Genomic DNA, 7497 nt, shown 5'->3' on the forward strand with positions numbered 1-7497 from the left:
CCTGCAGCCCTGGATCAGTAGGACTGGCCAGCTATTTTACTCACTCCAACCATTGGCAAACAATATAGATTTGGGGGTGGGCCAATTTAGAACCCTGGATCTGAGCCTGGGTTGTGGCTGAGCTGGTTAGTACACCTGCTTTCCCTTATCTGCACCACCAGGATGAGCTCTCCAGCACTGCTCTGCTGCCCACTACCACCCTCTGCAGGAGGCAGGGTCAACTCTCCCAGTACCAAGCTTTCAGAGCTGGCTCACTGTACCCAAGCCTCTAGAGCCAGCTGCCCTGAGCCTTGGCTCAGGGGCCAACTATTCCCAAGTACTGCAGCCCATAAAGGGCTGGGCCAGCTCTCACACCCTCTAGGCTGGCTCACCTATGCCTTTGACATCAGGGCTAGCTCCACTGTGTTGCCCAGGCCAGGTGTAGGGCCCATTCTCCTGAGTGCTACAGCTAATAAGGGGGCAGGGCTAGATCTCCCACTCTCAAGACCCCAGGGCCAGCTCTCTGGTGGCAAGGTGGGGAGGAGGAAAGCACCATCCCCTCACTCACTTCACCTCACTCCAGATAAATGACAGAGCCAGCTGTCCTATGTTCTAAACCTCGGGGTCAGCTCACCTGCATCCCCTTCACTAGGGCCAGCTCTAGTGTGCTGCCCAGATGAGATACAGGGCCTATAAAGGGCAGCACACCAGCTGATTAGCATATCAACTCTCCCTTATCTGCCATTAAGTGCTGCAGCCTGGGAGGGGTAGGGCCAGCTTACCCATGACCTCAGGGTCAGTTCTCCTGATTGCAGCAGCCTATAAGGGATGAGGTGGGAAGGGCATCACCCCCACACCCATGCCACCTAACAGCAGGAGCCAGTTCTCCCACACTTTCACCCTCAGTGCTGGTTCACCTAAGTCCCAACCATCAGGATCAGCTCTGCTGTGCTGTCCAGGTGAGGTGCAGGGCCCACTCTCCTGAGTGCTGCAGCTGGTAAGGGCCAGGGCTCTCCTGAGCTCAAAACAGGAGGTGTCCAGGGAGAGGGGCATTGCCTCTGTGCCCATGCCACTCCACAGCAGACAAGTGGCGGGGTTAGCTCTCCCACACTCAGGCCCTCAGAGCCAGCTCACCTATACTCCCACCACAATCGCCAGTTCCATTGGACCACCTTGGGGAGACACAGGGCCCACTCTCCCAAGTGCTGACAGTGATGAAATATGAGGCCAGGTCTCCAGAGCACTACGTCCAGTGAGGGACATGGCCAGCTATGCACAGCTCCTGGACATCCATGTGGTCACCAGCAGCTGCCCTAACCAGGGAGTCCCTCTGTTCTCTAGTAGTAATATGAGCCACAGACACTGACCCCTGCCATTGCATAGCCACGGACCCAGACATGGCCCTCACCAGCAGCTTGGGATGGGACTTTACCACGACCCCAGGTGACAGGTCTGGCCACTCACAACAGGCTACTCCTCTCCACCCTCCAGTTCCATCTCTCTTCACAATGCTCAAGCTGCTCGATCTACTTCTCTTTCTCTCCCAGCTGATCACCACATACTTATACATTTTAGTGGCTCCCACTGCAGGCTGGGCATGTGGTTGGGGAGACTCTGGATGACATCCTCCATTCATGCTGCATGGCATGGCAGAAAGTGGGTATCTATGGCCTGCCTGTGCCATGCGCTGAAGAGCAAGTCTCTGTCTTCTTTCTTCCACACGGTGCCTCCTGGATTTGGTTTAATTTTGATGCGTCCTAAGCATAAGAGAACTTTGGCCACCAAGCCAGGCATCAAGCTAGGATGAACAAAGGACTGCCATCTGCTCTGCCCATGACTGATATAAGAACAACACCAACAACAAGGTGTCTCTTTGCCCATTGCAAGGGTTTACCAAGCGATTTTGACTAAAATTTTGTTTATTCTTTGAAGTGACATTGCTTGTCTTATGATCTTCAGGGGTTCCAACTACTAATACCTTTGCTTGAAAATAAGCATCATTAATTTAATATACTTTATGCTACAAATAAAAGAATTAAGGACACAAAGAACAATGAAGAATGTCAATATTTAAGACAGCTAGGAAATGAGATCATTTAGCTGAACTAGAAAGAATTGTAAGAGGTTAGGAAGAAATTCATGAACTACAAATAATTTTACTTACAAAAGTTGAGATAGTATATAACAAATTATTTCTTTACTCTAATTAATAACTCTACATGTTACAACTTTCAAAAACAATTTGTACCTAACTTGAAAATTATTTTCTAGTTGTTAGTGTTCAATGGGTATGTTTTTTAATAACAAAAACTTACTCATTAATGGAACTTTCTCCAAAGCTATAATCTGTAACATGAAACAAGCACAAATGTTACATTATTTCACATACATATTTTTAAAATTCATTAAAACGTTTGTTGTAAAAATTAAATGCCTACAGCTGGGCATTGTGGCACACTAATCTCAGTTCTTAGAGGAAAGCTGTTGTGGTTTAGTTTGTTGCTATGTATTATAATGCTAAATTCTATAGGAAGATCTAGGCCTCCAAGTGACTTCTCAAGTTTACAAGCTTTTGTTGTGCAAACCTGGTTCCTTGATTTAAACTATTGGTTAAATAAAATTGGCTGCAGCCAATTACTGGAGGATTAATGATAGATGGATTTGGGAGTGACCTGGATGGAGGAGGAGAGACAAGGGGGAGAAGGAGAAGAAAGAGAGAGAGGAAACCACCATGAGAGGAGATGGGCCATGGGCATATGATCAGGATAAATAGCATCTGAGGTACACCACTGGGGAGCTAGCCAGGCCAGCAGTTAGAACTGTAGATTTGAGGTTACCCCCCAGAAATTGTCAAAGCCAAATAAAATAACCATAGTTTGAGTCTCATTTATTTGTAAGCTAGTGGGGATACACTTAAATTGCTTGTTCTACAGAGGGAGGCAGACAGGTGGATCTCTAAATTCCTAGCCAGCCATAGACAAAGTCTTATACAGTAAGACTATGTCTCGAAAAAGTACTTACTTCCTACAAGCGAGTTGTTTGCTGTGTTTCACCTTGTTTTTCGTCTCCATCAAATTTGCAAACTTGTGAAAATAATGGTAGTTGTAATAAATCATGTGGATAAAATAACCTGAAAATAAGAGAAAGAACAAAAACATAAATATGTGTAAATACAGTAATATCATTTATGTGTGTACCTATTACAAATGACTTCATTTGTAAAAACAAGACTTCAAATTATAGGTTAGTTCAAATAAATACAGAGGTATTTGTTTATTAAATAAATATGATCGATTACTTGTTACATGAAAAACACTGTACTAAGTGCTGAAGGCATGACAGTGAGAAAAATGAAAGAATAAAAAAACTACGCCTTTCCATAGTTTCATTGCATTTGAGACAGAAAATAACCAAGAAAAACCATTTGTAATGTTAGTGATACGTGATAAGGAAAGAGACATCAGGAAATGTGAAATGATATGCTTCTTTTAAATTATACTTTCATTTATTTGGGGAGAGCACATATACATGTGCGGAGGTGAGAAGACAATTTTCAGGGAGTAAGTACTCTCCTGCCATGTAGTATCTGGGGATTGAACTCAGGTTATCAGCTTGATAGCAAGTACCTATAGCCACTGAAACATCTCACAGGCTTAGGATGTAATTTGTTTATGGAGATCTGTCCAATAATGGGAGATGAGGTTTGAAATTGTAGGACCCCATTTTTGGGGACCCCCCCTAAATTCATGGGAGTCAGGGTTCCTCAGGAAACACGAGAGGCCTTCTTGTTGCAAAAGCACGAGGCAGTTTAATGACGGAGCTCCAGGCTGGTGCGTACCTCACGCAGAAGGCAGAGGCACCAACCCCGAGACTCGAAAGCTAGGGGTTTTTATGGGGTACGGGTCGGGGGGTTGGGGAGAATTGGCGAGGTGCAGTTACACATGATTGGCTCATTTGAACGTCAGCAAGGCAGTTACAAGTCAGCAGTATAGTACGGGTTGGCTTAGGGCGGCAGGAAATTTCAGGGGCCAGGGCTATTAGGGTTGACACAGTACATCTGGCTAATGTATAACTTCAAACTGTGTCTTAACGAGCAGGGGGGAAGGCGCCGCTTTGCAAGATGTCTGTTGAGTCAGCCAAGATAGCTCAGACCAATTCCTGCATTCCTTATCTTATCTTTGTGGCTAATTGATTCTAGCCTGGGCAATTTTTAACCTTAAGTTTACATCAAAGGAACCCTCTATGTCTTACATTATTTGAACCTTAAATTCCCAGCCTCAGGCTTCTAAGCTCACAAAACAACTCTCTGGACATAAGTTACATGAATCCTAGGCCTTAAATTTCATTTCTCTTCAAAATAAGTCATTATAATGATAATTTATTAGGTTTTCCATGTGAAAGTTTTGTTTTATATATTAGTTTAGTGCATGACATAATTGAAATTTTATATAGGAAAGACTGAATGGGATGCTTGTAAGTTAAAGACAACGAATATGAGACAGAGAACTGTTGTGGTAAATCTCCAACCCAAATATGCCCCAGCACGAAAACACTACTCAATTAATATGAATACATGCTGTGCGCCTAGATTGGGCAGATCTACCACTACACTACCATCTTCCACATCTATGAGACCCATTATAACTGGCATTTTCTCCAGGTCATGTGCTTCTGCTCTGCTTTTCTCCCTCTTCCATTTTCTCCTTCTCTCTCTCCCACCTTCCACCCCACCTTCCCTTTATCTGCCCAATCATTAGCTCTCCTTTATTTTACAAATTAAGTGGGAAGCAGGTTTACAGGAAATCACCTGAATGCTGACTCATTCCTTGTTCTTAATCCCTCACAGAACAGAATTAACATCAAATATAATTAGTCCCAGGGCTATCCACAACAGAGAACAACAAAAGGTCATGAGGAAAAACCTCAAAGAAGGAATATTTGTGGTATGAAGAACAAAGAGAAAGAAAATTGTTCCTGGAATTGCAAGATCAAAAAGATCATAAAGGCAGGTGTAGGATATGTGTTATCAAATCACTGAGGGCCTTTTTAAGTGTTTCTGGCTTTTATTCTGAGGCCATCATCTAATGCTAACTTCATTAAAATAGAGAAGTCATTGGAAGAATTGAACAGAGAATAGATATGATATAGTGTATATTAATAAGGTCATTATGCTATACGAAGAATTACCTGCAGTACATATGTAAAAAGCAGTAATCCAATAGGATATCCAAATGAATATTAGCTGACTTCTATATAGAGCTGAAATATGGTTACTAACATAAATTTAGTGTCTGACTCATATTTTTATTGTTGTTTTATCTGAAATTTTGTAATTTTTAAATAGTATAAATGGAAAAGTGCCAGATCTTATATGAATATATTAGAGAAATTTACTTCATTAGGGAATCAGTTGTTACTATTTGCCACACATTATAGTGCAGGCTATTATCCTAGTACTTGGGAGGCTGAGGCAGGAGGATCAGGAATTCAAGGCCAACTTCACTGTATAATAAGTTTGAGACCAGCCTGGGCCACATCAAACTCTGTCTAAAGGGGAAAAATTAATAGTTAATTAATAGCTAGTTAATCCAAAGTATAAAGGATAAAACATAGGCCAGACAGGCTATAAAGACTGGAGCCTGGTGAAGAGGAAAGGCATTATATATTGAGAAAGAAAACAACCCTGTACAACATCCAAGTGAAACTGTACTAGTATCCCAAAGATATAGGCAAGCATGACATGAAATGAAACATAAGGGGTCTGTCCTTGAATAAAATCTGAAAGAGTCTAATAAAGGAAATGATATGAATATATTCAAGTTTCTAAACTATCACTAGGATTCTAATATGGAAAAGGGTTTTGAGAAATGCAAATTAAGTGGCGGTTGGAGTATTTCAGGAGATAAATGGCAGTGGTTTCAACAAAGGTACTGGCCATTTGGGTCCATGCAAAAAATTTCAAAAACATTGAAAAGTAGAATGAGTAAAATATGATAGACTGGACTGAAGGGAGAGAGATTTTACATATAAAAAAAAACCTGAAGACAAAATATTTCACAGATAACTACCCATGTATGTGCCATTTACTAAGTGAATTCCAATGGCAACAGAGTAAGGTTTAAGATATAATGAATACTTTTATTTTAGACTAATCCAGTTTAAGATAACTTCAAGACATCCATCCAATATAATCCTTACAAACAGCAACCATATGAAAACAAGGAAACTGAAGCACACAGAAGAAAAGTGAGCTGCACCAAAGTATAGGGTCCCCCAAAGAGGAGTGATTTTTGAGGCTACTTTGGCCACGTGACCAATATTTTTAAATCACTGATGTATGAAGAAAAGCTTTTTTCAATTTCACTTAAAGAAGCAATGGAATTAATATGTATTAAGATGCTAATGAGCAGCCTTGATCTCTTAATCATAACCATGTGTCTCATAGTTCTCCTACACTATACTTATGATTCACATTCACAATGAACTGAAACCATAGGTTTTCTTAACCATTATATTAACTGTCTTAAAACATCTACTATTGTTGAAGATATAGCACAATAGATAGAATACTTGCCTATCATAAACAAAGCCCAGGGTTCCATCATTAGCAACATAAGGGTGGCATGGTGGTACATGCTTATAATCCCAGCACCCATGAGATTGAATCAGGAAGATCAGAAATTCAAAGTCACCCTTGGCTACATAGCAAGTTCCAGGGCAGCCTGTGCTACATGAGAAGGGAAATGTGTGTGTGTGTGTGTGTGTGTGTGTGTGTGTAGTCTAATGATTCTCAAGCTATAAGCACTCAAAAGAGTGACAGTAATCAATTACTTTAGAATATATATATTCTAAAATATATATTCTGAAAAATAAATGAACAAAAGAAAAATAAAATTGACAGAATAGATAGAGGTTAATTTTTTTTAATTTTTTTTTTTTTTTTTTTTTTTTGGTTTTTCAAGACATGGTTTCTCTGTGTAGCCCTGGCTATCCTGGAACTCACTTTGTAGACCAGGCTGCCCTCAAACTCAGAAATCCACCTGCCTCTGCCTCCCGAGTGCTGGGATTAAAGGCATGTGCCACCACGCCCGGCTAGAGGTTAAATCTTAAATTAATACCAATGTTTAAGTAAAATACATATAAACCAGTATATCCAGTTGTACTGGCTAGTTTTGTGTCAACTTGACACAGCTGGAGTTATCACAGAGAAAGGAGCTTCAGTTGGGGAAATGCCTCCATGAGGGGAGGTCCATCTCTGGGCTGGTAGTCTAGGGTTCTATAAGAGAGCAGGCTGAGCAAGCCAGTGGAAGCAAGCCAGTAAAGGACATCCCTCCATGGCTCCCTGACCTGCTTGAGTTCTAGTCCTGACTTCTTCAGTGATGAACAGCAATGTAGAAATGTAAGCTGAATAAACCCNTTCCTTCCCAACTGCTTCTTGGTCATGATGTTTGTGCAGGAATAGAACCCCTAAGACAAATTGGTACCAGGAGTGGGACATTCCTGTGACAACCTGACCAT

At 41.5% G+C, this 7497-nt stretch overlaps 1 non-coding gene across 1 annotated transcript; it reads right to left on the reverse strand.

The window, feature by feature from the left end:
* Nucleotides 1-1727: 1727 nt before the first annotated feature.
* On the reverse strand, nt 1728-1870 carry LOC115063381. The gene has a single exon (XR_003843221.1). It is a non-coding gene; the product is annotated as a small nucleolar RNA SNORA48 (small nucleolar RNA).
* Between the last annotated feature and the right edge of the window lie 5627 nt (nt 1871-7497).

The sequence above is a fragment of the Mus pahari genome, unplaced genomic scaffold (assembly GCF_900095145.1).
Source record: "Mus pahari unplaced genomic scaffold, PAHARI_EIJ_v1.1 scaffold_7660_1, whole genome shotgun sequence".
Lineage (NCBI taxonomy): Eukaryota > Metazoa > Chordata > Mammalia > Rodentia > Muridae > Mus > Mus pahari.